Below are 22,940 nucleotides of genomic sequence, written 5' to 3' on the forward strand. Positions count from 1 at the left end.
GGGACAATTGCCATCCCAGTCCTCCACCTTCATGACAATATAGGGATGCACCAATTTAGAATCAATATGGTGCACCCCTGTGTTGTCACCTTTGCCTGGGCACATATTGCTTACACACGTCAATCCAAGTACCCTTGCTCCATGGTGCATAGTTGGCTGCGTTGAGGAGGAGTTTGATTATGTGCCGGAAGGGACACCTTCCAACACAATACAGTAACCGAGAAATAGGATATACAATAGATGTGTTCTGCCTAATGCATCAGCCATTGAAAGATCCCAACCAGAGGAAACATAAGAGTATTCATCCTTATTGTGCATTGCTAACCCCCCCTTTGGGGTGTGTGCTGAATTTGGCACTGACTCTGGTGTGAGCAGATCTGTTAATCTGGAACTGCGTCTAAATGCATTGCAGCTTATTGTATTGTATTGTGATTGTAATAGTATTTATATAGCGCTTACTAAACCAGGCGAGGCGTTGAAGCACTTTTCGGCGAGTAGCATGCTACTTCGGAACCCAAGAGGAATTAGTGTTGGATTAGTACAGGGAAATATGAGATCAGTTTTAGTATTTTTATGAAGTTAATTTGAGCAGGGGATATGTGAGTTTATTAGTTTGATTGACTGGAGTAATGGAGGGAAAGAGGAGGGAAGAATCCAGAAGTGTTAATTGGAAGCTTATAGTTATAGGATGAGGCTTTGGATGAGTAAAAGAGAGATGGAGGAGGGAAGAGTCTGTGGAAAGGTTAAGGAGATCATAGTAGCATATGAGGGGGTTTGGATGAGTCAAGGTGAGATAAATGAGAGAGAATTTATTAGGGTTGTTTGGAAGATCATGGTAGTAAAGTGGGGTTTGGGTGAGATAGATGTGGAAGAGGAGGGAAGAGCTTAGGCAGGGTTATTTTGACGATTAAAGTAGTAGAATGGGTTTGGGATATATATATATATATATATATATATATATATATATATATATATATATACACACTTTTAATCATTATTTTATTTTTCTTGAATGTATTTATTCATTATTTTTTTAACTTTAATTTACTTATTTATAGTTTGCGTTTTATTCATAGATTTTATTTTATTTATTTTTATTTATTCACACATATACACACACATATATATAGACATACACACATATTATCATGCTGCCCCAGATATTGAGGTCTACTTACACCTCAGTCAGAGCAAATTTGTCTAACCCCACACCAGTGGTGGCATTAGCAGGGTGCAATGAGGGGAAAAGTTGGCATATCCCCTTGTTTGTTGCTCTTTCTGTGCGTGCTGTGCTCTGCAACACGCAAAGCAAGAGCAAAACACATTTGGAGATACCATTTTGTGCAAGACGGTGTCTCTCCTGCACAAAACTAATCCCCCTCTCAACGCAGCCATCCGTGCACCATGGCAAAAGGGTGGCTGCGTTGGGGCTTGGCTGCAAATTTAGCAACAACACAGGGGACAACACAGTGGTGCACTGTATACGATTAAATACGGTGCATCCCTGTGTTGTGAAAATGATGGAGTGCGCCACTGCCAATTTTCTCACAGCGTTGCACTCTGTCATTCTTAGTTACACATGGCCCTACATGTGGCTTGTCACCACCTTGTATACACAATGCTGGCCATTGCGCACCACGAGCCTCACAAGACGTGACCCTCTGGTGGTGCTTGGGGCTCTTTAAAATGGGCCATAATATCACCATCCAGCCTACTATGATATCTGAGCATTGGACAGTTTAGCACATTTGGCATTGTATTCAACACACATGACTCACTCACACCAAACCCTGGATTACTTCCCAGGACACACATTCTCACACTTTACTGGATGCATCAGGGTCTCCAAACCGTGCCACTTCACCAATTGTGTAGGGGGCTGGTCCACTTATAAGACATGAATGATAAACCATGCTTAGTGTCAAATCATAGTCATTGCGAGCAGACAACAAATTTCAGTGTGAACTAGTTAAGAGGTCTGAGCTAGTCATCCTAGTGGAAATCAGTGCAACAGACACACCACTACGATCACACAATGACACATACACTCAGGTGAGGTAGAGACACACATCTTAGCAATAGCACTGGGCCAGAGACTCCTGTGGTGCTACACCCTGCAACATTTATATGTGGCATTGTCATGCAGCTGTCTGTGGGCACAACACCTCCATTGCCAAATGGGACCATTTGATCATGTATTTTCCATCTGAGGGCCATGCTATGGTTGTAACAGTGGCAGGACCATTGTCACACCCATTGCATTTCTGCCTGCATCAGATGTAGGAAACAACTATGTCATCATCATAGCTCACAGACACGCTACTAACCTGGGATTGTGTGGGTATTGCAGGGTGTCGGGGATTTGCATTACACACCCGGCAATGAACAAAGTTAAATGTGTGTGCCATCACAAGGCAGACACACTTAAGGAATTGCTATGGCTGTGGACTCATGTGCAGTTGGTTTACCTACCTGCACATTGACTGCATTGTGACATGTATATATTGCAAATAGTGGGTGGCCTGCCATTGATGCCATTGTACAATATTGTCAATCCAGTGAGGGAGAAGTACATCGGCATAGAAATAGCGCTCAACACAGACACACTTGCTCTGTGGTCAGAGTATGCATCTGGTGTTACAGGTTAGTGAGTGATGTGGCAGAGATGGAGCTGTTGCAGTGCAGCCTCATACTGTCAGTGAGGAGTTGTAGGCCAGTGGAACAGACTCTGCACATGTGTGTGGTATGGGGGCGGTAGAGGTTGTCTGTGACAGAACATGAACTGGAACATGGAACTGACAGTATTCTCTTCCCAATTCATGTTCAATCTCCCTTACATGGCCTTGCCTAATGACACACAGGGGCCAATAGGACAACAGTGGTCCAGCACCTGTGACTTGAGTAATGAAAAGTGAGCGCTGCCTTTGCACCATTTTCAAACTCAAAAGCAAGGCTAAATTACAAATCATGTGTTTGATGTTAATTTTGTGCTGCTAATGCGTCACAGAATGATGCAAGGGCAGTGCCAACCTCTCATAAATCCGGCCCATAGTGCTGCCCCCACAGGAGGTGTACCCCTTAGCACATCCCTGACAACACTATAGGCCTAAATCATGGTTGGGCCCTGTTAGGGGGCCCCTGCACTGCCCATGCCTGTGGCATGGGCAGTGCAGGGGCCCCCAGGGGCCCCACGACACCCGTTACCGCCAGCCTATTCCTGGCGGTGAAAACCGCCAGAAACAGACTGGCGGTAAGGGGGTCGGAATCCCCATGGCGGCGCTGCCATGGAGGATTCCCTGGGCCAGGGGACAACCGGCGGGAAACCGCCGGTTCCCCTTTTCTGACAGTGGCGTTACCGCCGCAGTCAGAATGGCCCAGGAAGCACCGCCAGCCTGTTGGCGGTGCTTCCTCTGCCCTCTGCCCTGACGGTGTTACACCGCCAGGGTTAGAATGAGGGCCTATGTGTGGGCCGTCCATACAAAACAGTACAACATGGTGTAAGGAGGAGTTGTGTAGTAAATACATGACACTACACTGCCACTTTGCAAGACTTAAAACTCAAGTACTTAAGCTAGTCCTGCAAGGCACCAAGAGGAGCTTTGTAATCGAACTGCGGCTCTTTTGAATGTCTGCAATGATCATGCATTGATTATTTCCTGACTGATGTGGCAAAGTTGCCTAATGGAATCAAATGCGCCATATTCATTGCCCCTTTAAGGCAGGTAAAACCCCGTTTGCAAACACAATGGCTGGGGCAAGGGTCATGTACGTGAAATGTTGACAAAGTTGTGCTGTGCATGTATTGCGCTACTTTGTTGATACAATCCTGGGAAAAATGGTAGGGTGGCGATGCCTTAGCATTTCATATATGACACAATGCCGGTGCACAGGTGACGCTAAGGGCTTTGGAATTTATGCCTTTGTGATGGTTGTGCATGATTCATCAGACATCTGACCTGCATTGGTATCATTGTTGTACATGTGAACTCCAGGCCTGAACTGGCGCAGATACTCTCCTTACCGGTTACATACAACATGTTCACAAGCATTACATGCAGCACTCCAACTTATCTGCTACTGTCATTCAAAAGCAGTAAACAGCCAATAGTATGCCAATGGGAGACTTACCAACAGTTCCGCCGATCTCGATCCCCAGGTGATCTAGCTGATCCTGCTACCTGGCCACCGGATCTGCCAAGCGATGCTTCAGCTGGTGGTCATTCCGGCTGTTTGGTAGACACGCCTCAGGTGGTGAGAATCGTGCCCCACCGCAGAAGCCTGGCCTCTGTCCGGTAGCCGAGGATCACCTGGCCACCCATTTGTAGCATCATTGGCAGGTAGTGTGCAACTAGCCAAATGAATCCTCCAAGCTCATCCGCAGACATTCTGCTCATGCTCCCCTTGCCAGACATGTCAACAGATGAAATGAGTTCACCCCAATAAATTATGATGCAAAATAAAAGGAAGCTTAACACTAACTTAATCCAACTATCCCAACTAATTAATAACCCCGGACTGACACCCCACAGTACAATTACAAAACTGGAAAAAAACTACACAAAACTACAACTTCTAGGACAAAATGCACACAAAATCACACAGGACACAGCACAAGGGACACAACAAACCTCCAATCACACTAAACAATCTACCACCAGCTCCAATTCACAACCACACACAGTCACAAAGCCACAGACTGTAAAGCGAAAGTGAAACTACAACCACTGTACCATGCTCGTAGACAGGATTTCCTATTACATCACTTCCTGTGCGTGTGCGTCACGTTTTTCAGTTATGCGTGTTTTTATTTGACACATTAGGAATATGCACAGTTTTTTTAGCTTCATAATGCACGTTCGTCGTTTACATTGATGCATGACGGTTATGCGTCGATTTCACAGGAAGCTGCATTAAGAGGAGTGTGAACGTAGAATTCACGCTAAGGGCCCATGTGTCATTTTCTTTGCGGATGTTTTTGATGCATTTGTGTCATATTTTTTGCCTCATTTCTTGTTTGGATGTTTTTTTGCATTGTCCTTGAGTGCACCCTGATTCACCCTACGTATGACATGGGCTGTGCTGCAATGTGGCATATGGGGTATGGCCACATGTGGAAGTCCATGCAGCAATGTGGTGAGGTTGTGATTGGTCGGTTCCACCAATAAGTGTGTTACGGAGTCAACAGCATGCAATCATTTGCACGTCACGGATATATATGCATGTGTACCAACAGTGTGTCTACATATGTGCAACACATGTGTGCCTTATGTGTAGATATGTGTTGGTATCTGAAAGTGTGGGTGTACCACATAGTAAAATCTGTGACAATAGTGTTTAGACATGCCCATGACTGATGATATGAGATGGCCTGACTCCAACACATGCTCTGTCATGTGTCAGCAATTACAATTTGGACTCAGAGTATGCAGTGTACTTGACCTGCTTTAACACCACATTTCCCCTGATGAGTTGCAAGGTATTGTGTGTTGACTCTGTGGTTTGTAGTTGTATGTTCCGTCTTGTTGCTTTGGTACAGGTGTGTCATGTGGTTACCCATGCATCTCAGTTGCTGGTGATGTCATGTACACCAGTGTTTGTGATATACGTAATATGCCCTGTGTGTGTAGAAACAAGTGTGAGTGCATTTTGGTGACTCATAATGAGTTGGTGTCTGAAAGGAATGTTCAAGGTCACATTATAATCTTACAGCTTGGGCAGATATTGAAAATTGATATTGCATATTGAGTTATATCACTGGCACCTATTCAAAATGTATGTGGGTACACATGTGGAGATCATATTTGGATGCCACATGTGTTTTGCTACCTATGCCATCATAGTACTGCTAGGTTGTTTACTGTTCTGAATCCTGACACGTTACAATGCCAGGGCCATTATGGATGAAAGTGTGCTGTGATATGTTGTATATGTGTGCTAGCCTCCAATGGACTATCAGATTTTGTCTTGTTCATGTTTGTCATTACTGTCACATACTCTGCTGTACCACCGGGTACCCCTGTTGCAGTGTGGCATAGTTTGCAGGGCTGCTCTCCATCATCACTGTGTGGGTATGAATGGCAACAGAAACACGTTTGTTTGGGAGGTTGCAAGTCCCTGGTGCTTCACTTTGTCCTTGCCCCTCGGCAGCTACAACAGGCACCTGACTATGTCATATGTTTATGTAGTCAGGACAGTGGTCTGTGGATTAACAACGCCAGGATCTCGTCCATTTATGAATGGAACTCAACAGTCTATGCTGACTCCTCAGTGGTTCTACACATGCACAAATGTGTTCATTCAGACCAGGATGTGCTGCTTTGCTATGAGGCACTTGATGTCAAGCTTTCCCTTCTCAGGTAGAGTGCTCAGATGCTTGCACAAGTAGGACATCTCACATCACACATTCATAGGACTCATCATCTGTTTCCATTTGCAGCATGTGTAGGGGTTGTATGAGTGTAGTTGTCTCAACAATCAACTAATGGCATGGTATAGATGGTGTTGTACGTAAGATGCTCATGTCATGGTGCCAGGTGTACGCCAATTGTCATGTTATGGTAGTTCCAAAGATGTCTGGGTCATGTACATACCTGGCCAGCCTCAATTTACATATGTTAAGGATAGACCTACAATCATTGATGTGTTGCACTGTCTGTTTTGGAGTATCTTTGTTCATTTCCCTATTATTTTCTGGCATTACTGTGAAGGTATCTATTATTTCCTCCATCAATCACAGATATTTGGCAGCTACTGCTTTGTACTCATCTTCTACAACTATATGATGTGGGTGATGTTGGGATCTTGCTTCCTCCTCCTCCTACTGGCAACTTATTAGTTCCCGTACCATTGGTGGTATTTGTGAGATGTAATGAGTGCCACGCACCCATATTATGACTTATGGCACACCACTTGTGTAGTCTCCAGGTGACATGGCGTGTACTATTTTAGAACTATCAGTGGGTATTTCTGAGCTGTCCATCCACACCCTCCATGGAACATGGTCATGCAATTCTTCCAGCATCCCACAACCTAGATAACTCTAACCATGATGGATGATGTAATGGTTAGAAATCATCTCAGGTCTGTATTCATCTCTTGGAACAACCTACCTACATCGCTAGGTGTACTCAATGTGATGTTGGATATCTGATGGTATTGGACATTGCAACACATAGTAGCGCACCCACTCCAGATTGTGCTTTTAGAGTCCATAACATGTATAGGACACATTTTAACATTCAATACAATGCAATTGTTCTGTATTGTGATTGTGTATTGTGTTTTGGTATGTGATGTGTGATGTTGTCATATAGAGCATACTGTTAAAAGCTGCATACACAGGTCAGGCACTGTTGATGATATTTCTACCTAGGAAATACAACCACACATCTGTCTCCATATTTAGATTTAGATTTTCTGGAGACATATATGAAGACTGCATATTTGGTTGACGTGCACATCTTTGGTGCATAGTGTGTCTGACACATTCTGCCTACATTCCAGCCAGAATATGCTTTGATCATACATTTTTGATTTAACTCATTGCATTTACCAATAGTTGTTGTTTTTGTACTGTGGACATGCAGCCCTAGCTGCATAATTCTCATCCATACCAATGTGCATTCCATAGACGTGTCTGTGCAATGAGTGAGGTCGTGTTTACCCTGTGTCAAGGTTGTGCTCCATGACAGTGGTAGGACAGTTTACCATGGATAGACTACTCAGGCTCGGCTTCTTCCTTTGGTTACTATCCCTGGGCAAATCATGATAACCATAGATACTGATGAAATCCCCCCTCATCACACAATCAATCAATCAATCAGGAACTTGTAAAGCATACTACTCACCCGTGAGGGTCTCAAGGTGCTGAGGAGGGGAGGGGGGAAAAGGGGGGGGAGGCGCTGCTACTGCTCGAACAGCCAGGTCTTGAGAAGTTTCCTGAAGGTAAGGAGGTCTTTGGTCTGGCGCAGGTGGGTGGGAAGAGTGTTCCACGTTTTGGAGGCGAGGTGCAACACATGTTCCATGCAGCCATTGCAACTACCGCACAGAGTTGTGACAGTGTTCAGTTTCAATATTACTTAAGTTTAATTTTTTGACATCCCCTACCTCATGTGTGGACCCCTTGCATACATCCTATTAGGACATGATGTAGTTGGGTGTGGTGGGCTATTGATTAGCAAGTTGGCAATGTTAAAGTACAAAATATGTAGTGGTCCATGGATTGTGTACTTCGGTTGTCACAAACCAGTGATAAGGCTGTAAGTGATGTGTGGGATGGTGGCAGTATGATCTAAAACATCACATATGATGTTGCTACAATACTTGTCAGTTTAGTGTTTGTTATATTCTCCCCGAGGTTCGAGTCACATTCCTATGGTGTCTGTGGTAGAAATTAAATAGACCAGAGCAGGATTGGTGGAAAACTGTGAACTGTTTATTTACACATTTTACATGGTGATTTCTGTGGTTCTTAAGTCTAAAAGTTGTCAACAATATGGTGTCTCTGGCCTACCCCAGCAGCTGTGTTGTGCTGTTCCTCCTCCATATCGTCAGCACCATCCTCCTCCTCCTCCACTTTAGGCAGGTCAGCAACCTGGTCATACAATGGCACGTTAATTTGCACACATATGTTATGCAGGATGGCACATGTGAGGATTATTTTTACACACGATGGAAAGAGCATAAAGGAGCCTTCCTCCTGTCAGGTCCAGGCACCTGAATCTGGATTTGAGAATGCCAAATGTTCTTTCCACCACATTGCGCGTCTGACGGTGTCCCTCATTGTAGGCTGTGTTAGGGTTTGCAAATGGGGTCATCACCCACGTCTCTATGCCGCAACCCTGTTCCTCTCCAAAGATAAAAGATGGAAGTTGTTGTTAAAGCTTGCAACAGGTTTAGTATGTAGCATGGCAGTTGTTAGTTGGAGTTGGTTGTGACTCAGACGTGGTTGTGGTATGGTGTGAGTTTCTGGCCTAGTGCTAAATTTTACTAGCACTGTGTTGTTGGACATGACAATCTTAGGTATTGGCTCAAGGACCTGGGACATATAGGCCCTCATTATGACATTGGCGGTAAATTCCAAACACCACCGTGGTGACTGCTGCCAACATACCGCAGCGGAGGTGAACTTTCATCCGCCAGATTATGACACATACACACAAAACCAACAGAAAACAGCACAACCACAAATCTGCCAGACTCACTGTACGTGATAAACTATCGGTACTACCACCCATACAGTTACGCCACCAATACTACACCCTCCAAATAATGACCTACGAATCACCACAGCGGACATTTAATGCCGGTAAACCATTGGTGGTGAACACCGCCAAGGAGGGTATGGCCACCAAAATACAAAACAAGACAATATTGGCCAGAACAAAAAACCCACACCTGACACAAATACACACACCCCACACACCCACCAACAGCACTATAAAACACCCACCCACAATCCTTTGCTTACACGACAAGACGGCTACACTTTGCGACACTAACCAAAAGAGAACTGCACACACATATCATAACTACCAATTCATCCGACACGCTCCACACACCACACACCCCACCACATCACAAATCACCCTCTGCACAACCTACACACACCACACAACACCCATGTCCCCACAAAGTCACCCACGTTTCACTGATGAGGAGTTGTGGGTCATGGTTGAGGAAAAAATCAGGGTAGAGCCACAGCTGTTTGGAGCACAGGTCCAGCAGATATCCATTGCCAGGAAGATGGAGCTATGGCGGAGGATTGTGGACAGCTTGAATGCCATGGGACTACATCCACTCACAAGGGACGACATAAGGAAGCAGTGGAATGACCTACGGGGGAAGGTATGTTCCATTGCAGCAGGGCACCAGCTCGCCTTCCAGAGGACTGGTGGTGGACTCCCACCTCTTCTCCTACACCTGACAGCATGGGAGGAGTAAGTCTTGGCAATCCTGCATCCTGAGGGACTCACTGGAGTAGCCGGAGGACTGGACACTGGTTAGTCAACATTTACTACATGTCATCCCCCCATGCCTGCATGCCATCTCGACCCCTCACCCTGACTCCCATCAATCAAAAAAAAATTTTTATAGAGTGCGCTACTCGCCCGTGAGGGTCTCAACGTGCCGGAGGGGGGAGGAGGGTTACTGTTCGAACAGCGACGTCTTGAGGTTTTTTCTGAAGAGCAGGAGGTCCTAGGTCTTGCGGAGGTTGGTGGGGAGGGAGTTCCAGGCCTTGGGGTGAGGTAGGAGAAGGATCTGCCTCCTGTGGTGGCGCGTTGGATGCAGGGGACTGTGTCGAGTGCGAGGTCGGCGGAGCGGAGGTGGCGAGTGGGAGTATGGAAGTTCACTCTTTTGTTGAGGTAGGTTGGGCCTGTGTTGTGGAGGGCTTTGTGTGTGTGGATGAAGATTTTGAAGGTGATCCTCTTGTCGATGGGGAGCCAGTGAAGGGATTTGAGGTGAGGCGAGATGTGTTCATGACAAGGGAGGTCCAGGATGAGGCGGGCAGCTGTGTTCTGGATTCTCTGGAGTTTGCGTTTGAGTTTGAGTGTGTTGCCGGCGTAGAGGGCGTTTCCGTAGTCCAGCCTGCTGCTGATGAGTGCATGGGTGATGCTCTTTCTGGTCTCTATGGGAATCCATTTGAAGGTTTCACCCCACTCCATCCCACACAGTGCACCACCTCAATTAACAGACCTAAATGCCAAGCCCTGCATATCATACCCACTGCATGCACATCTCTTCCAGCCCTGCATGTACACCCACCGCCAACGCATGCACAGCACGGAGAACTAACAATCCCACAATCTTTCACCATACACAAACCAAGGTGGCAGGGCAACAGCAATAATACAGGGGAAGCTAGTGATGCAGAATATATCACAGACATGTAGCATAATACACCACTTACATCCCCACAGGTGTCCCAGCCAATCTCAGCAGCGAGAAGGTACCACACCTAACCAGTCCCCCATAAGAAGATGCCCCCAATGATGACAGCAATTCTGGAGCTCTGGATCTGGATGAACTTCATGGCCCATCAGGGACCACTGGTCAGTTGGCTACACCAGCCCAGACCCAGTCTACTAGAGAGCCTCCCCCCTCAGAATCCTACACCACAGCAGCCACCCAACGACCCCAGATCTCTGTCCCCAGAACACGTCAATCAGTAGTGTGCCCACCTGCACAGGGACCCCCATCCACACCTCAGAGGCAAGACAATGAGGGTCCTGGGATCAGTTTGAGTGGGCACACCATTCAGGGGACACAGGCACAGGGGGGCAGGGACGGTCAGAGGTCAGATGTGTGCCGGGGGAGGACAGGCCCAGGGAACTGACTGCCCAGGAGGCACTCACTAATGTATTGGGGGCTTACCAACAATCCCAGAACAAGATGGGTCACGTGATAAACATCATGCAGGAGAACCAGTGGTTGCAGGGGGAACACCACCAGGAGGTCAAGCAAGAATTGCAGGCCCTGAACACCACCATGGTCTCCATTGCAGGGGTGCTGGGTGATATGGCCAACATCATTAGGGACTACACAGCACACCAGGGGGCCCCTTCCACTAGCTAGTGTATTGACAAGCCCTCCACATCTGCTGCAGCTAGTGGACAGGAGTCCCTGCCATAGGAGCCACAGGCCACCAGCACCCCTCCCCCTGCATAGGGTGAACCACCCCGCAAATGGTCCCTGCGACCCAGGCAGAGACCAGAGACAGTTCCCAAGACCAATACCACTGCCAGGAAATGAGCCCCTACTGAATATCCCCCTTGTGTTCCACTGTGTCACATTGTCCACTGTGAACTGCCATGCTCCCCTTCCTATGGCCCCTTGGACACCGGACCTGCACTACAAACAGACTGGCCCACTATACTGGACTTTTCCCAACCATCACCCCACTCCATTGCACTTTGCACTGTATCAAATATTTTAATAAACACCCTTGGACACAACTTGAGTAACAGTGCTTTATCTGAAGGTAATGTACAATGTATTAAACTGTATTGAACTGCTTGATCCTGTGTAAATGTCCAGGAATATGTTGATCTATCCTACAAATGTGTCTCAGTAGTCTGTACACATCAAAGCATTACACTGTTGTAACCACAGCAACATCTGCAATAAGGAAAGGCATAGGTGACAGTCAGGTGGGATGCAAATATAATGACTGGCATTATGCTACAGCCACACAGCACAACACTGAAATGGAGAAATGTTTAGTTCAACAGTCTTACCTGAGTGTCATTGGAAGTACCGCTGGATCATATGTGTCCTGTTGTCCACATCCTCCACCTCTTCCTCCCCCTCACTGTCCTCAGTGTCCACTGCTGCCACAGCTGCATTGTCACCCCCCTCTTTCTGCAGATGGGGCACATGCCACCTGAGTGCCAAATTATGCAACATGCAGCACACAACAACAATCCTGCAGACCTTCTCAGGGTAGTAGCAGAGGGATCCACTTGTCAGATGGAGGCACCTGAACCCAGCCTTCAAGAGCCCGAATGCCCTTTCAACAATCCCCCGGGTACGCCCATGAGCATCATTGTACCTATTCTCAGCCCCTGTTCTCGGATTCCTAACAGGGGTCAGGAGCCAGGATAGGTTTGGGTAGCTGGAATCACCTGCAAGAAGTGAGGGACACACATTAACCCTGCACAATGGCATGGTGTATGACTCCTGAAGGCATACACTGACATACATTGGGTGTGGACTCAGGCTCACCTATAAGCCACACTCTGTGCCCCTGTAGTTGTGCCTCAGCTGTGGGACACTGCTGTTTCTCAGGACAAAAGCATCATGCACCGACCCAGAATACTTGGCAGTGACGTGGGAGATGTACTGGTCAGCAAGGCACACCATTTGGACATTGAATGAGTTGAAACTCTTCCCATTCCTGTAAACTTGTTCATTGGCCCTGGGGGGACCAAGACAATATGGGTCCCGTCAATGGCCCCAATAAAATGTGGTATATGTTCCATTGCATAGAATCCAGCCTTCACAGTGGGTAAATCATCTACCTGGGGGAATGCGATATAGCTGCACCTGTGTTTGAGCAAGGCTGCCAAAACCCTTGCAAACACAAGAGAGAACATTGGCTGTGACATTCCTGCAGCCAAGCCCACTGTCATCTGGAAAGAGCCAGTTGTCAGGAAATGGAGCACTGAGAGTACCTGCACAAGAGGGGGTATTACTGTGGTGCAACGGATAGCAGATCAGGCTCCAATTGTGCACACAGCTCTGTGATGGTGGCCCTGTCCAGACGATAGGGGAGTATGATGTGCCTGTCCTCCAGTGTAGCCAAGTCCATAAGGGGTCTGTACAAGGGTTCTTGCCTCCTCCTCCTATTCCTCCACAGTGGTTGATACCTAAGAAAACCAAAGGTAAGAAGGAGTGACAATAGGAACCATGAATACACTACAGCAGTGTACACAGAGCATGCTTGTATTTGGACACTGGAATTGTCTAGGTATGTACATTCGACTACAATGACGCACTTATTAATCTGTACATGTATACTAGCATTAGAAAATGGCAACCGCCTGTCCTGTATGCAGGGACAGGCGGAAGTGACCTCACTCCACCGGCGTTCGCATGAAGATGTGTGTGTGTGCTGGCAGAGTGTCAGTTGGGGGGTTATTGATGGTGGCAGAGTTAATGCAGGGGTACGGGTCATGTGTGTGCCTAATGAGGGGCAAATGCAGTTTGTAGGCCATATGTGTGACAGGCTGGATTGTCTGGTTAATTTTGTCCCACTGTTTGTCTTTCCTCTGTAGGTGCACCCATCAGAAGAAGGGGTTGTGGAGTGCCATCGCCAAGGACGTGCAGACCCTGGAGGTCTATAGAAGGTGGAGCACCCACTGCAGGAAACGGTGCGAGGACCTAAGGCGCTGGGCCCGGAGGACTGCGGAGGCCCAGCTGGGGATAGCCTGCCAATGAGGGAGGGGTGCCCATCAGAACCTGACCCACCCTGATGGCTCGCATACTGGCGGTGGCCTATCCAGAGCTGGATGGGCGCTTGATGGCATCACAACAGCCACAAGGGGATGAGTACAGTGTGTTTGAAAACCATCTCTTTTGCCTGGCATGGGATTTGAGTGCAGGGTACAGGTCAGTGGATGCCCCAATATGCCAGTTTAGACATTGCTGCGTGGTCCAGCTTAGGTTAATAGGGTGAGGCACATGTTTTTGATAGCTAGGTAGCTCTCTTTTCATGGCAGGCAGGGCTTAGTTGGTCCCAGTTGGTGTGTAGATGGCAGTGTTAGGCACCTACTGGCTGTGGTACTTAGCCAATGGTATGCTAGTGTGGTCCATACTGTCCATTCGCAGCCTCAGTGTGTGACAGTGTTGAGTATGCCATCTGTGCTGTTGTTGCTGTGATTGACCCTGGGCTCCCCTGCTTTCTCCCCCTTTCCTTTTGTCATCCTGTTCATGTGTGCATTAGCATAATTTGGCAAAGGAGCAGGGGCACCGGCGAGTGAGGGAGCTGCAGCCCACGGGACCCAGGAGGCAAAGTCCACCAATGCCGAGGGGACCAGTGGGACGGAGGGCGAGGGCAGCACCACGGCGGGGACATGAGCTGATACCACTGATTCTGATTCCTCCTCCGATGGGAGCTCGCTGGTGGTGGCGGACCCCTCTGGGACCACCCCAGCTACAGGTTTTACCGCAACTCCCGTACCAGCACCACCCTCCCATTAGCCCCCCACCCAGTTGCCCGTGCCCGCTCATCCAAGAGGGTGGGCATCTCTTTCTCCCCAGGCACCTCAGGCCCTGCCCCAGTCAGCCCTGCTGCCCTCAGTGAGGGATCCATCTCCTTAGGGCCGTCAACCATAGTGAATTGCCATCCAGGGGCAGGCATCCCAGATGCAGAAATGCAATGCTTTCCTGGAGGGCATTCATGATGGCTTGGAAGCCCTACAGATATCGTTTCAGGCTCTGGCCTCTTCACTGACAGCAGCCAATGTCCGTGTTTCTTCTGTCCCCCCACCAACTTCTACCTCCCAGTCCCAGGCTCCTCACCCCCACCCGTCCCATGCACACATTCAGACAAGCATGCACACAAAACATCACACAAGACTCGCACAGACAAACACAGGCACACAAAACATCATCCACTGCCTCCATTGACTGCCCCTCCTCTTCCTCACTCACAGTCACATCTGCACTCACACCTGCATGCACTGCAACAACCGTCCCTGAACCTGCCACCTGCACAGCCTTCCCCACAGTAACCAGTAACTGCAGACATGCACCCCACACACCACACACACAGTTACCACCACCACCATCACCACCTCATGCAGCGCACCCACCTCACTTGCAGACACCACCACAACATCCATCCACACGTCCTGCTTGACCTCCTCCACCATGTCTGCCCCCTCCAAAGACACACAAACGCTCCCACTCAGACCCCCAACAGCCATCCACCTCACAAGCGTACACTGTCCATTCATCTGCACCCACGTCCAGCATACCTCCTCCTCCTACAACCACTCCCTCCACCTCCACTCCCATCCCTCCTCCCACATCCCACCCCATTTGCCCTAAGAAGCTTTTCCTTGCCCGCCTTGACCTCTTCCCTCCCCCCCCACATCCTGCCCATAAGAAGAAGATCCCACTGCCCGAGCCCAGTACCTCAAGCAAACAGTCTGACACTGTTCCTGTCCCAAAGTTTCCAGCTGCCACTAAGGGGCACAAGAGTGTGATGCCAGCTCCCCGCACCATGGGCATTCCTCTGCCCCCAAAATGGAGAGCTAATGTTCCGCCCCCACCCAAACAGACAAACAAGACTATGGAGCCACCTCCAAAACCTAGGCCCAAGGGGACCCCTCCCAAAACAAAGGCTAAGGAGATCCCTCCCAAGACAAGGGCCAAGGAGACCCCTCCCAAAACTAAGGCCAAGGAGGCCCCTCACAAAACTAAGGCCAAGGAGCCCCATTCTGAACCAGAGACCAAGGAGCACCCTCCAGAACCAGAGGGCAATGGTCTCCCTCCAGAACCAGTGTGCAAGGGGCCCCCTCCAGAACCAGTGGGCAAGGAGCCTCCTCCCTATAAGAATCTCCCCAAACACCCCACACCCCACCCCCTGAGATGTCTGCTCATTTCCAACATGATGCCCCTGAACAGTGGAGACCCAATGTTGTCAGGAGTCAAGTTGGGGCTTGGACTTTGCCCTGTGGGCATTAGAGACTTTGAACTGGCCTTTGGGCCTGCATGTAAATATGCAATTGTGTATGTTTTGGGATTTGGGATTTTTATCCAACATAATTACAGTGGTTGGAACAGAGGTATGTGTCCTGGCTTTCTTTGCTCCTGGGTACTGCTACCGTCGATTTACTCTGCAGCTGGTTCTGGGTGTGTGATGTATGTGTATGGTGTGTGTTGTGCGTGTGTATGTCACTCTCCCCTCCCTGCCTCCCTCCCTTGTGTGCTAGGCTGCTTCGTCAGCGTTGATGCTCCAGGATGGGCATGGCGTGGTACAGCATCGGGAAGACTTACAGTTCAGGTTCCATGGCTGCAGTTGACTCCTCTTTGTCCCTGGAGGTGAGTGTCTCCTTTTATATGATGTGTTTCTGCCAGGCTGTTGTTGGCATTGCTACCGCCCCGGAAATACTGGCAGTCTGCTATGTCATAATATGGTGGGAGGATCCTTGTCTTCCGCATGCCTGTAGGTGGCTACCGCCGTGTTCAGTTGTCATACCACGCTGGTGGTTGGTGTGGTACATTGTCTGTCTATGGGAGGGATCACTGCCATGGCCATTATTTGGCGGTCATTACTGTCGGCCTGGCGATGGTACTACCGCCATCGCCAGTGTGGCAGTCACCTGACCGCCAAGGTCATAATGACGATCATAATGTGGATTCCTGAATACAATGTGCGGCACACCTAACAATAACATTGATTGTATCAAAGAACTACATGAGTAGTCTAGAGAAAATCAAAATGTCCATTATTTTTTATTACGTGTGTTGAAACATCCAGTTCAATTCACAGATCGAAGAATTTTTTCTTCAAATATTCCAAAACATCTTCAAGAAAGTATAACACAAGCCAACACGTGTTTCGTCATGGGAAATTCTTGTTCAAATCCCGAACGACTTCTTCAGGGCTATAAAATTATACATATAATCATTGAGTTAGAGACCAAAATACTTAAACTAGGCCGTTAAAGTTTTTTTGGTGCAATTGAAAATTATGTAAAGAACCAAAGACCTACATCTCTAAAGTGCAACTAACTCAAGCACATGACCAACACTATCCCTCAAAATACCAGAGTCACCCAAATTGTGGAATAGAGTAGAGAAAAAATGTGTGTAGTTATTTAACTAATGTAACCCACCAACACCAAAGCAATCCATTAAATCAAACAGAAAACCCATCTTCAAGTTGGAAGGACAAACTACTGATAATATGTATTGACCGAAAAGAATCCTTTAATCCATGCAGTAGTGAACCCATGTGACAACCAACATGCTTATGAAGATCCTAAGTCATACCTCCCGACTAGTAGGATTAACCATCTTTTTAAGTCATCTAGATTATTCATTGAAATAGTCTCGTAAGCATTGTATTCATGTATGTTTGGTTTTGTTTAAACCTGTAAGGGATGGGTGTGCTCCCTTGTGCGGGCACCCTTTTCTTTTTTCTTATTGTATTTCTCTTTTGATATTTGAATTATTTTTGCCATTTATGATCCTGAGCGCCTGCATAACCCTACCTTCTCACCCCATTAGTTTGTAATGTGGATTCCTAACTGATGGTCAGTATGCATGTATCATGTGTTGTGTAGTGCATCTTTGTAGAAGTGTGCTAATACTAGAGGGGACATGACACATCCTTGCAACACAATGGGGTCCGATGTAGTGACAACATGGTAGCCCTACAAAGCCTCGACATCCCAGCCATTATGACATGTGGCAGTACAGATGAAGTGCCAATTTAAAGAGTAAATGACAGTGCACAACACAGCTCCAAAATTGGCAGCGCAGTGCTGCATCATTTTCACTATGCAGGAATGCACCATGTGTAATATGTTACAAGGCAACCCTTTATTGTCCCCTGCGGCAAATATGCAGCCGTGCATTAAAACTGCCAACCTTACACCAGGGTGCTTGGATAGCTGCCCTGTGGAGGTGGATACATCTGTGCAGGAAGGGACACCTTCCTACACATATACTATTTTCACTGGCAATTTGCTCTTTCTGTGTGTGCAGCAGTATGCAGCACGCATAGGTGGCACATTCATATGAGGTCAAACCACAGTCTATTTCTTTATTGCAACCTGCATACGCCACCCCTGGGGTGGTGTTTGATGCTGGCACTGCCTCAAGTTTTAGGTGACACCTACATCTGAGTCAGCGTCATAATGCTATGTGTCTTGCAGTGACACACCTATGGCAACACACACTGCACGTGCCTTCCACGCAAAGTGCTGCGTGGGAGGGTGCCCTATTTACAATGTGGCATCAAGTCACAAAAGGGAGGGTGCCCTATTTACAATGTGGCATCAAGTCACAAAAGAGTGGTCATCCGCCAACTTGCACACAGAGTGCAGGGCATGACGAAGGCACTAGGGGCTCTTACATATGTCCCTTAGTGATCTTGAGTAGCAGCTGATGTTTATGCCAGCCATCAGGTGTACAAGGGTGTGTATCCCATTGTTTCAGGATGATCAGCATTACTACCAGTGTTTCTACTATCATCCAAAACATGAATCCGCATTTATACTGTCAACACATGCACAGTGCAGGCTATGGGATGGGGCACAAGTACTTTACAAATGTGTCCCTTAGCATAGTGCTTGTAAGGTCAGTGATGACCTAAATATTCATACAGGGTCCCACTATAGCATCCTTGATCTGCACTGTCTAACAGTGACTCTGCCCCATGGTAGGCAATTTATTGTTTATTGTACAGACATGATGATGTTGTGGATCAGTAAGTGGCGCATGTGAGGTGGCACTACAGCAGGTGTGGTGCCACTTCTCGCATCTGGCACATGGTATGTTATGGCAGTTAATTTGGTATTACTATTTGTGTGTGACCCAATGCATCAGGCAGATGTAAATGCACACTACAGGTAAGTCAGGTATGTGTTGATGAGATGTAGTTTGTATTGGCACCAGTTGTCTGGCATTTGATATATGTTCTGGCAGAGACTTGCACAGCATAATTTAAAAGGGCTGTGCCTATGTGTGACTTTCTTTACATGACCATGGTGTATGCCATTGACATTGTTATGCTATTCTTTGTTTGGTGTAATGTGTGTGAAGTGTATTTAGTAGCCAACCTGTGGGCACTTGTAATGGTTTGTGGACATCTTCTGCTGGCAAAGGGTACATAGGTCCACCTTTCCTTAACTTGGTGTGCCTGTCAAGTTGTGGGTGGGTTACGTACATGCTGGTGTATGTGTTTGTGCTGTGCACTGATTGTGCTGTACTACAGCATGGTGCATATGTATTATTACCTGCACATCTGTGTTACCCTGGCCATGTGTTTTTGGAATGGTGTATGTCTTGTGTGTCCTATAGGGTTGGTGTGTTGTGTGTATATTGCTAGGTTTGTTGACTTACCCAGAAGTAGGCCATTGCCATATTGGCCATCCTGGAAGTGTTTGTTGATCTTGCTGTGCCTGAATATGTAGGCATCATGGACACTATCAGTATACGTGGTTAAAATGTTTGTAAATAGTCCACAGTGGTCCACTATGCCTGCACATTTGCATATGTTTCCAGTTCCTGTATAAATGTTCTGTTGCTGCAGGTGGGACAAATCCGACATGGGTGCAGTCCATGGCACCCAGCACATACGGAAAGCAAGCAGGTTGGTAAAAGCCTTGTTTTATCTCCTGCTACATTTGCTGGGGAAGCAGATGTGGTGGGGGGTTAGGGAGATGATTGCATCTAATACCTTCGGCAGGAAGACTGAGAAAGACGGCTGTGACACACCAGTAACCAAAGCACCCGTTGTCTGGAATGAGCCACTTGCCAGCATATGCAACACAGCTAGCAGCTTTGTGACAGGTGGTATGTTATGTGGTGTCTTTAGCCTGACTGTGATCTGTGGCTCAATGTGGTGCAGCAGGCGTAGCATGGCTTGCTGTTTGAGATGGTAATTCCTAATGAGGTCTTGTTCCCTGAGGCCAAGGAGGGCTGTCCTGTTCCAGAATATCCTCTCCTGCCTTCTGCATTACCTTTGTGGGTGCTGTAGTGGTAGTTGTGGTTGCTGCAGTAGTGCTGGCAGTTGCTGTTGTGGTTGTTGTCCTCTGCGCCGTGTCCCAAGCTGGAGCAGTAACACTTCCATCTTGTCCTGTGGGTTTTCAATGTTGCTTCTGTATGTTCTCCTTAAGTAGTGGTGTGTTGGCCTCATTTTAACGTCATTTTTTGGAGTCTGGCTCCCACTGTGATTCATTGTTGCACGGGTGGATAAATATGGCACATGGGGCTTAGAGTCATTTTTTGGACGGGAACGCCTACCTTGCATTTCATTGACACAAGGTGGTTTCACGCATCCAAAAAATGATGTTAACTCATAGTTTGACGCTAGACAGGTCTAGTGTCAAAATATAAATATGGAGCTAAGTTTGCGTTGAATTAGTGTCAAACAAAATGACGCTAATTCAGCGCAGAGTAGAAATATGCCCCTTGGTTTCTATGTACTAGTTGTTCTTGCCAAATTTAGTCAACTACACATTCCAGTGGTCTAAGGCCTCCTATCCCTGACACACTGTTGGATTTCCTTAGTTAAGCACCACAGGGTTAATGTGTTCTGCTTCCATGCACTGAGAGTTAAGGCAGCATGACTGGGCAGGAGGATGGGGATGAAGAATTTAATATGGGTCAGTTTGTTACACAGATTTTTTTTTACATTGTTTGCTAACTCTTCTTAAATGTATATGGCCTAGCACTGGTCTTCTGTAAATGTATGATGTAGTGTTTGCTACATACATGGCTGCCATTATGCGATGTAACCTCTTTCTGGCAAACAACAATACATAAAAATAAAAAAACACATTTTGATAGTGTTTTAATTGATTATATTAGATCACAACATTGAGTACTGGGGACGTGTTTGGAAGGGACTCACTGTCGCAGGAGCCCTCAGTCTGGGGGGGCGGCGCCAGGAACCTGCACCACCACACCAACAGCGCTTAAAAGTGCAGCAGCGTCCCTACAGCGAGGGATGTGTTTGGAAGGGACTCACTGTCCCAGAAGTCCTCAATCCAGGGGGGCGGTGCCAGGAACCTGCACCACCACACCAACAGCGCTTAAAAGTGCAGCAGCTTCCCCGCAGTGTGGGACGCACACGGGTCAAGGGTGGACCCTTCTGTGCCCATCAGAGTCCAAAAGAAGCCGGGCTGGGCCAGCCCTCTTGGCTCGAAGGTAGGGATTGGACCCTGGATCGTTTCTGATTGTCACTCTATTGGTAAATCACTCTTATCCTTAATATAAGTCCGAGGATGGGGTAGCGCAAGGCAAAGGGGAGTGCCGTAGTGGGTGCAGCTTCATCTTAAATTCCTAAAATTCATAAAACTTCCTGCAATCTTTCTAACTGTGTTACTAATTAAATTGATTCACTGATTGAAGAAGTAGAGTCCGTGTTGAAGGGGAAAGACAAGCGAACCTCCAAAGAGCTGAAAAGTGGCTCACTCTCCCTTTTTTAAACCTAGATTGTCTAATAAGGGAGACTCTGCTTGCAAGCCAGATGTTCTGATAGTCTTACCAACATCAGGAGAACTTGACGACCCTTATACAGAGATTACAAAAATTAACTACCCACACAAAAATGCTGAGGGCACCCCGTCATATAGCGCAATTGCCCTTGAACTCCCTTGCCCAAATTGCTTATTTGGTTGGAAGCTCTTGACCAATCATTAGTAAACTTGATTCAAACTTGGAAATACTCAGCCACGAGCCCGTTGGAGCGCTCTCCCAGGAGGAAGTGGTCAATGCCATTACCGGTTTAAAAGAAGAGGAAAAGGAGCTAAAACAAATGATGATGGAGGTACTTAACCTCCTTCGACATACTGAAAGGAAGAGGGATAACAAAGGTATCCAAAGAGAAGGTTCGAATCCCACGCTGCCCACTAGTATAAAGCAGAGGAACATGATGACCGAAGGCTCTTCTAGGTTAGTTGCTAGGACGAGAGTTCCCAAGGTTAGCTTTAATAACCCTGGGGCTAATGGACATAAGAGCCCCCGTGTGAGTATGACACGAGACCCGTCTACTGCTCTGCCTTTTGCCAAAAATCATAACAGTAGCTACCCAATCTATATGTGCAAAGTACCCCCAGTACCCTCTACCATAGGAGAACACAGTTCATCGCTAAAGAATAAAGTCATCCATTGGATAAGGCATGTTGTGGATCTATTGTATACTCAGATATAATTTCTGTCAAGCGCTAAACAGAGAAGCCAGGGTGCTGGGATACCATTGAGCTAATGCTTGCCTGCCCTATGTTGGTAAAAGGGCTGATCTCTTTGGAGATTCGTAACCCACTTAGAAATGGTTCAAAAAAATGTTTTAAAGCTCTTGGCCATAGCGAGGCACATGGGCCAGGAGGTACCTGCTATCATTACTAATGGGCCAGATAATATCGGTCCCATGATCCAAACTCTATCTGTGAAGGTGCATTCTATGACCGTTGGATGTGAGTGAGTAACCTGTCAGGGAAACAGAGTTCACAGAGAAAATTGCGAGGCACATGGACAAGGAGGCACTCATCACCTCGAGTAATGGACCAGATAATATGGGACCTATGACCCCAAATCCGTCTGTGAAGGTGGATTGCATGACCCCTGGAACTGAATGTGCAAACCTGTTCGGGAAACAGAGCTCACCGAGAACATTGCAATCTGATGATCTTTCTGATATTGACTTACTGTGCTCACCATCTGCCCTTCTGAATAACAATCTATCTCTTGATGTTTGCCCA

The sequence above is a fragment of the Pleurodeles waltl genome, chromosome 5 (assembly GCF_031143425.1).
Source record: "Pleurodeles waltl isolate 20211129_DDA chromosome 5, aPleWal1.hap1.20221129, whole genome shotgun sequence".
NCBI classification, from domain to species: domain Eukaryota; kingdom Metazoa; phylum Chordata; class Amphibia; order Caudata; family Salamandridae; genus Pleurodeles; species Pleurodeles waltl.